The 9,182-nt window shown below is 37.0% G+C and overlaps 1 long non-coding RNA gene across 1 annotated transcript; it reads right to left on the bottom strand.

Moving 5' to 3' along the window:
* Window positions 1-735: 735 nt before the first annotated feature.
* LOC125095851 (uncharacterized) lies at window positions 736-2,575 on the bottom strand. Its single transcript, XR_007125971.1, has 3 exons — window positions 2,480-2,575; window positions 1,884-2,027; window positions 736-1,187 (listed from the first exon to the last, which is right to left on the bottom strand). It is a non-coding gene; the product is annotated as an uncharacterized LOC125095851 (long non-coding RNA).
* Between the last annotated feature and the right edge of the window lie 6,607 nt (window positions 2,576-9,182).

The following is a 9,182-nucleotide window of genomic DNA, read 5'->3' as shown; positions in this document are numbered from 1 at the left end:
CTCAAGGGGCGCCTGGGTGGCTCAGTGGGTCAAGCCGCTGCCTTCGGCTCGGGTCATGATCTCGGGGTCCTGGGATCGAGCCCCGCCTCGGGCTCTTTGCTCAGCAGGGAGCCTGCTTCCTCCTCTCTCTGCCTGCCTCTCTGCCTGCTTGTGATCTCTCTCTGTCAGATAAATAAATAAAATCTTAAAAAAAAAAAAAAAAGTTGGGCTCAAAAAGTCAAAGGCAAACATGGATGTGGATACCTTAGCTGACAATTATTATTTATTGAACTGCTTCAGACTTTAATATTGCCCCCAATTGCTTCCCATTTTTTATTACATAATTACTGCCTTTTTGTGGGAACTTCAAATGGGCCAAAACAATGTTAGAAACTCCACAATAAAAACATGGATTGAAAGCATAGATAATACTCATAGTTGAAGTTAGAGGCCATTTTTCATCTGTTTTCCTTTTATTTCTATTATTCTGCATAAGCCTGTGCAAATTGAAGGGGATAAAAGGGGGAAAGAATTCTTACTTCTTTTTTTTTTTTTTTTTTAAAGATTTTATTTATTTATTTGACAGAGAGAAATCACAAGTAAGCAGAGAGGCAGGCAGAGAGAGAGGAGGAAGCAGGCCCCCTGCTGAGCAGAAAGCCCGATGCGGGGCTCGAACCCAGGACCTGGGACCATGACCTGAGCCGAAGGCAGCGGCTTAACCCACTGAGCCACCCAGGTGCCCCAAGAATTCTTACTTCTTCAAGCATTTCCAAAGTAAGTATAATCTTTGCCTTTATAATTTATGCTGGGAAGTGCGGGGCTCATTTGAGCAGTATTAAACAGAAGGAGACAGCTCAGGTAGGCTTGAAGCTTGGCTTCAGACTCTCTAGAGATGTGTTCCACCAAAGCACATCTTGGAAGTGTCCCTTCCTCTGATAATGCAGTATATATTTCCTACCAGCTACTTCATTGTTCCTCAAGATAAAACATCTCCAAAATTCTAAATCACATCACTGACTTTTATAATTTAGGTATTTCAACCTCAATTTAAAAAGGCTAGCAAGTTACTCCAAAGCTCATTTTAATGAAAGCAGTTTTGCACTATCCAGAAATGATGGCTCAGAATCACAGTTTATTGGTGGTCCAGCGTTTTCCAAGGAGGTTGGAAAATCATTCCCAAAGTTCTCACTGCCTTTTCCATAAAGTACCTGGGAAGACAGAAGAAACCAAAAACTTGCAACATCAGAAACCATAACTGACAACTGACTCACAACTGAGATCTTAGATAACTGACACTAATTACAAAGGAGTCAGATTGAGGGAAAACCTCCGAGGGCTGCAACTCACAGCAATAATGGCCAACAGTTATGTGATATTTACTGTATGCCTGGCGTTGTTCTAAGACTTTACTTGTTCTCATCACCATGTCATCTTCACAACAAACCTATGAGTTCAGTTACTATTATTTTTTCTATTTTCAAGTTGAGGAAAAAACAGAAGCCTAGGGAAGTGAAGGGACTCACATAAAGCTAGTAAATGGTGCTGTTGACAGTTAAGCCTAGAACATTCTAAGTCATTATTACACACTGCTTCTTGGTATATCATAGTTTTGTCTCATGAAAAAAAGGAGTCACCCGAAAAAAGTAGGCAAACCCTTCACAACTGTTCTAATATATCTTCATTACTTTACACTGAGAACTGTAAGAGCAAAGAGCTGGGCAACCATCACACTCTGTCCCCAGGTGCTTTTCCAGGGTCCATCCCCATACCCCCTGCAATGTCCAGCCTCTTTCTGCATGTATGTAAATAACATAAAACCCAGGAAATAATTGGAAGAAATGGGGGGAAAGATCTCAGCTGGGTCAAGTATGACTAAAGCTTTTACCTCAGTCCAGGATACTTACAGGAAAACAAAACTGGATCCTGAAGCAAGACGGGGAAAGCTACTGTAATAAGAAGGGAATGGGAACAAGAAGATCCAGAAGAAGATCTTGCCTTTGAAAATGGTCTATAGCCTTAGGGAAAAATTTCAGTCGACACTTGGCAACCTAGCAAAATAGCAAGGAAAAACATGTCTCCTACAAAACAAGAACTGACAATTATTAAAAGAAAAAAGATTGAGATAAAAAGGCATCTGAGTGAAGTAAAAAGGAAACTGGGAAAGTAAGTGATGCAAGTGTACTATCTATATCTACATATAGGTAGTATATCTACACACACGCACACACAGAGGAGAATTAATACCTCAACTAAAGACATCAAAGAACCATCACAGACAGAACTAAGAAACTTTCACAGAACAAAGAAGAGAACCAACATATGAGGAAAATTAGAGAGAAAAAAGGTTATGTTAGTAAACAAAAAAACATTCTTGCAGGAAATTAAGTAGAATAATTGAGGGTGAATGAAAGAACTATGCAATGACATGGGTAGGGCTAAGTGAAACTAGTAAAGATTGATGAAGCATCTAGAACTAGCAATAATGTAGACCAGATACTACCTGCAGGCTCAGAAGGGCTGAGCAAGCAGTGAGTAATGGAACCTAGACAAGGCAGTAGAAGAAGTTCTATGGAAGCTGTGGCTGAGGCACAGCCCAACCTTGACCCAACAGGGATGGAACTGAGGGAATAAATACCCAACTTTCTTGCCTGTCTGTATTCTGGAAACGTCTCTCTTTGCCTGGAGACAACTGGAAGGCAGAAAGCCAGGAAAACCAGTTATACAGTCACAAAGGTCAGACTCCCAGAGTAGAACATAGTGGGAAGGGATGGAGAACGGATCTGTCGGACAAATAGAGAATATCCAACCCAGTGACTTATACAGGAGGGGAGGGACAGAAAACTCACTGATATGTAACTGTGTGGCAAAAACAAAACAAAAACAAGAAACAAAAAACCCACAAATGGCAGAGGAAAAACAATGAAGAATAGCCTAGAAGAAAATTTTCCTTAGGAGGCTGCACGTTGAAGATCATCATGCTGTAGGCAACACGAGTGAAAAAGACTTATGCCTAAATACATCTTGGCTAAAGTATAAAGCAAAACCATACAGGGTTCAAGGAAGACAGTTTACTTATAAATGAAACAAAAAGTGGTCTCCACATGCATAATAGAATGCCAAAGCAACAACAACAGCAACACTAATAGAAATAGAGTTAAATCCACACGGTTTTGAAAGGAAATAATTTTAGGTTAAGAATTCCATACTCAGTCAACTTGGTTTTTAGGTGTAAAGAAATCAGAAATGCATACACAGAACATATAACACCTATATATCTTCCTTGAAAAACAGTTCTTAAATTATATACTATGAAAAAGAAAATAATATGGGCGGCTGAGAGATTGGGTTATAAAATAGTGCTTGTCCACATTAAAGCATTCTAAACACACACGTATAGCTGTAGGCTTAGCTACAAAACAAAATACAAGTGTCTAAATATTTTCAAAGTATGTGAAGGAATTGTAAGATAAAGTTTAAAACCATAAGAACACTGATATAGATTACAAATTTAATAACACTATTTTTTATTCTAAATCTAAGCTTCTATAAACAAAGAGGAAAAGAAGATAGGAATAATGTGTTAAAGTTCTTACCTTCTATATGGAAATATATTCTTCATTCTGACATTAAGAAGTGATAGTAGTAGTAGTGATACCATCATACTTTATTGAATACTAACTACATGCCAGGAACTGCTCTGAATAATTTACATGAATTTATTCATTTCAAACTTAAAATAGCTCCATTACATCGATTTTATTATTATATTCATTTTACAGATGAGACCACTGAAGTTAGATAACTTGCCCAAAGTCAACAAGCCAGTTTTTGAGTTGGTCTTTATAAGCACTATTTTATACTTACTGCAATTGTTTGACAATAGGAAGTCGATTAAATAAATCATGGTATATCTATAAATAAATCATGGTATATCTAAAAAATAGGGTATTCTCCTCCAAAATGTAAAAGCACATTTATTGATATATAACGATATCTATTTTCAATGACATGTGAAAATAGGTACTTGTATTACATAGTGGACATCTGTTTTTGCCTTCACAATACACAAGCATACCCTGGAGATACTGTGGGTTCAATTCCAGACCACTGCAATAAAGTCAAGTGAATTTTTTGTTTTCCCAGTGCATACGAAAGTTATGTTTACACTAGACTGTGGTCTATACGTGTGTAATAGCATGATGTCTAAAAAATACATACATACCTTAGTTTAAAAATACTTTATTGTTAAAAAATACTAACCACCATCTGAGCTTTTAGAGAGTCATAAATTTTTGCTGGTGGAAGGTCTTGGCCTTGATGATGACAGCTTCTGACTGATCAGGGTGGTGCTATCTGAAGGCTGAGGGGGCTGTGGCCATTTCTTAAAATAAGACAATGATGTTTGCTGCACTAATTGGCTCTTCCTTTCACAAACGATTTCTCTGTAGCATGTGACCGTTTGATAGCCATTTACCTATAGCAGAACTTTTTTCAAAATTAGAGTCAATCCTCTCAAATCCTGCCACTGATTTATCAACTAAGTGGATAGTCACATTCTAAATCCTTTGTTGTCATTTTCACAGTCTTCGCAGTATCTTCATTAGGAGTAGATTCCACCTCAGAAACAAAACAAAACAAGAATAAAAACAAAAACAAACACTTCCTTTGTTTATCCACAAGAAGCAACTTCTTGTTTGGTTACGTTTTTATCATGAGGTTGTAGCAATTTAGTGACGTCTTCAGGTTCCACTTCTACTTCTGGTTCTCTTACTATTTCCACCACACCTGCAGTTTCTTCCCTCACTGAAGTCTCAAATCCCTCAAGGTCATCTGTGACAGTTGGAATCTACTTCTTCCAAAATCCTATTCATGTTGATATTTTGACCTCTTCCCATGAATCACAAATGTTCTTAATGGCACCTAGAATGGTGAATTCTTTCCAGAAGGTTTTCAATTTACTTTTCCCAGTTCCACCAGAGGAATGACTATGGCGGCTATAGCCTTACAAAATAAATTTTGTGAATAATGAGACTTGAAAGTAGAAATTACCCTTCGATCCATGTGCTGCAGAATGTAAGTTATGTTAGCAGTCATGAAAACAATATTAATCATGTTGTGAATGTCCATTAGCACTTGTAGGTGACCATTGTCAATCATTGTCAATGAGCGGTAATAGTTTGAAAGGAATATTTTTTTCTGAGCAGTAGATCTCAACAGTGGCTTTAAAATATTCAGGAAACCATATTATAAACAGATGTGCTCTCATCTTGGTTTTATTCTTACAATTTTAGAGCACAAGCATGAGTTAGCATAAGTCTCAGGGGCCCTAGATTTTCAGAGTGGTCAGTGAGCACTGGCTTCAACTTAAAATCACCAGCTGCATTACTTCCTAACAAGAGTCAGCCTGTTCTTTGAAGCCAGGCACTGACTTCTCCTCTCTAGCTATGAAAGTCCTAGATCGCATCTTCTCCCAGCATAAGGTTGTTTCATCTACGCCAAAAACCTGTTGTTTATTGTGGCCATGTTCTTTAACGATCTTAGCTAGATCTTCTGGGTAACTTGCTATAGCTTTTATATCAACACTTTCTGCTTCACCTTGAACTTTTATGCTATCAAGTGTGCTGGCCTTCCTTAAACCTCATGAACCAATCTCCACTAGCTTCACAATTTCTTCTGCAGCTTCCTCACCTCACCTCAGCCTTCCTAGAACTGAAGAGAGTTGGGGTCTTGCTCTGGATTAGGCTTCAGCTTAAGGGAATGTAGCGACTCTTTTGATTTTCTATCCAGACCACTAAAACTTTCTTCATATCAGGAATAGGCTGTTTCCCTATCTTATCATTAGTGTGTTCACTGGAGTAGCACTTCTATAATTTCCTCCAAGAACTTTTCCTTTGCAGTCATAACTTGGCTAATTGGCATAAAAGGTCTAGCTTTCAGCCTGTCTTGTCTTTCAACATGTCTTCCTCACTAAGTTTAATCATCTTTTGCTTTTGATTTAATGTGAAAGACACATAACCCTTCCTTTCACTTGAAAAGTGAAAGGGGCCATTGTGGGGTTATTAATCAGCCTAATTTCAATACCATTGTGTCTCAGGGAATAGGGAGACCCACGGAGAGGGAGAGAGCTGGGGGAATGACCAGTCAGTGGAGCAGTCACAATACACACATTTATCGATTACTGTCTTATATGGGCATGGCTCACGGGGGCCCCAAAAAATTACAACAGTATGTCCAAGATCTTTATCACAGATCACCATAAAAATATAATAATAGTGAAAAATTTTGAAATATTGTGAAAAATATTGTGAAATATTGTGAAAATAGTGAAAAAATTTTTGAAATATTGTGAGAATTATCAAAATGTGACACAAAGACATAAAATTAGCAAATATTGTTGGAAAAATGACACTGACAGACTTGCATGATGGAAGGTTACCACAATCTGTAAAAAACACAATATCTGCAAAGTGGAATAAAGGAAAGCTCACTAAAACCAGGTATGCCTGTATGCCTCACAGAGTTGTCTAAAGTGTCAAATGATTACACTAGATTATGTCATGTCTCAATCTATCAAATTTTCAGTGTAAGAGCCAATAAATTTCCTGTTTTAAGTCAGATGGCATTTAGTGTCCTGTCATTTGTGACCGAAGGAGTCTTAATGATTCATATTTCTTAAGGAAAATGAATTTCCAAACTATATGATATCATTTAAAAATCCAATACATATATACATATATACTTACTGACTAAAATCAATGATTGTTATTAATCCTTGTTAATAGTAGTTAAATTTGGATGGTAGGATGAAGGACTTTAAAATTATCTTTTTCTAATGTGTCCTTGAACAAATATGTTTTTATTGTGCAATGAAAGAAAAATAAATATGAATTCTGAAACAACAGTAAGATAATTACCCTTAGACACCACTTCTCTCAAGTTTTTTATGCTACTTGTATTTTAGGCAATTTGGGGATCTTTTCTCTCATAAAAGTACAAATATTTACTGAATGAATGCATACAAACATTTATGAATAAAGAAATGAGAATCTGAAGGTATCTGGATAGATGATGACCTATCTCCTAATAGAGACATAGAAGGAGAACCTGCAGTTAAGACTAGACTTTTTCTGAAGACGCAAGTCTTACTAGTTTTAGCACATGAATGAAGAGTAATTTCTTCAAATTCTATAACATAGAGTCACAGATTATTTTATCAGAAAAAATTATTTAAACCAGTCATTACCAATCAACTACAACGGCCTTAGGAAAAAATGTACTGATGCTTTAACTAATGCCTAGGTTAACCAACCAAATGGTCATCTGGCCAACTACGTTCACAAGAAAAGGAAAGGGATTTCTATTTTTTTGTTATTGGAAAATATTTATTGTTTTGATCTTTCATGGTACTCTAAAAAGCAAACATGTTAGAAATAACAATTATTGCACATATGGGCCCAGTGCTTTATATACATTATTTCAACCCTTTAAACTACATTCCAGAAGGGGAAACTCAAAGAGGAAAGACCGATGGGGAGGCTCAAAGAAGAGAAATACCTTGTACAACGTTTTTCAGCTAATGTATTATGAACTTGGTATTTGAAGTCAAATCCACTTGATTGCTGAACATTTTCAAGACTACATTATCCTACCTTTTCTCAGGCCATGTGAGCTTATGCTCTGCATTTAAAAATGGTAGAATGTACAGGTGTGAGGGAATGAGAAATGCATGAGAAAGTTACCTGACTGATTTTTACAATCACTTACCCTAAACCAGGTAGAGTTCAAACTCCCTTGCCATCAGCAGGGATCACAGGCAGAGAACTGTAGGTCAAATATTCTTAGCTTTGGTGAGGCGGGTGTCTGTGGTTCTGAGACTGAGATCAGGCTGACCTCCTGAGTTTCACTCTGTCCTCTGCAAATGACTACAAAAAATGAGAGGCACCAGTAGAGATACTGGCGAAGAACTACACTGATGTAACATGAATAGTCGTTATTTTTGTTCTATAAATAGTAAAATGAGAGAATGCTGATTTGTAATTAGATCTTTATTTCCTATTATATGCTAGAAAATGAGAAAATAGGGTATTTCTTCTCTCATATTAAGGTAATCTTATTTTCTCTCATCTTAAATTATGTTTAAATATGACAAGGGCATAGTTAAACTTACTCTAATTATAATTGTAGATTGGTTCTAGCATATAAAAAATAAATACTAAAATCTATAAGGAAACGAATAAATGTCATATTCACACTAGACTTTAAATTGGGGCAAAGTAGTTATTTTAGGATGATGAGAGAGGCATGGCCATGGACACATTTTACTTACAAAAGGAGGACCAAGAAGAGATGGGTCAGACCACCATTCTCAAATGTATTATTTTAAAATGATGCCATAATTAAAGTTAGGAAGGAGAGTCTGGAATCTAAAGAAATTGCCTATATTTAAAAAACAAACCAACCAATCCCAAACAGTAAGACTATACCAGAGGTTAGGGACGCCTGGGTGGCTCAGTTGGTTAAGCAGCTGCCTTCTACTCAGGTCATGATCCCAGCGTCCTGGGATCGAGTCCCGCATCGGGCTGCTTGCTCGTCAGGGAGCCTGCTTCTCCCTCTGCCTCTGCCTGCCATTCTGTCTGCCTGTGCTCGCTCTCTCTCTCTCTCTCTCTCTCTGACAAATAAATAAATAAAATCTTAAAAAAAAAAAAAAAAGACTATACCAGAGGTTAAAGGGTTAGGTGATATTGTTTTCTTATTTTTGCTTTTTTAAAAAAAGGTTTTGCCTTCCCTGTAAAGGGATTATTTCATTTGGATGCTGGGATTTCTGAAGAGTCAAATTTCTCTTTCCAGATGGTTTCTCCTCCTTTAACTCAAAAACAAAACAAAAAAAAAAATTGCCTTTATGGGTATTGATTTTGATGAATGGATACTGTCATGGGAAACTGTTTTCTTTTTCTTGGGGAGAGCACAGACCCCTGTGATAGGGAAAAAGTTTAGCTTTAAAACCTTCATCTATCATTAACCCATCGGATCGAAAAAGACCATGCCTAGGAGTTCTTTCCACAGTTTGAGAAGATCAAACCTCCACAGTAGAATCTTAATTATAAAAACCTTTTGATTTCTTTTCCATTCTGCGGCTAGAATACAATGGCTGGTGAAGAGAAAGCTTATGACTCAAGACCTAATTTCGATTCAGAAATATAATT

The sequence above is a fragment of the Lutra lutra genome, chromosome 3 (assembly GCF_902655055.1).
Source record: "Lutra lutra chromosome 3, mLutLut1.2, whole genome shotgun sequence".
NCBI classification, from domain to species: domain Eukaryota; kingdom Metazoa; phylum Chordata; class Mammalia; order Carnivora; family Mustelidae; genus Lutra; species Lutra lutra.
This window is presented reverse-complemented; position numbering and strand designations above follow the sequence as displayed.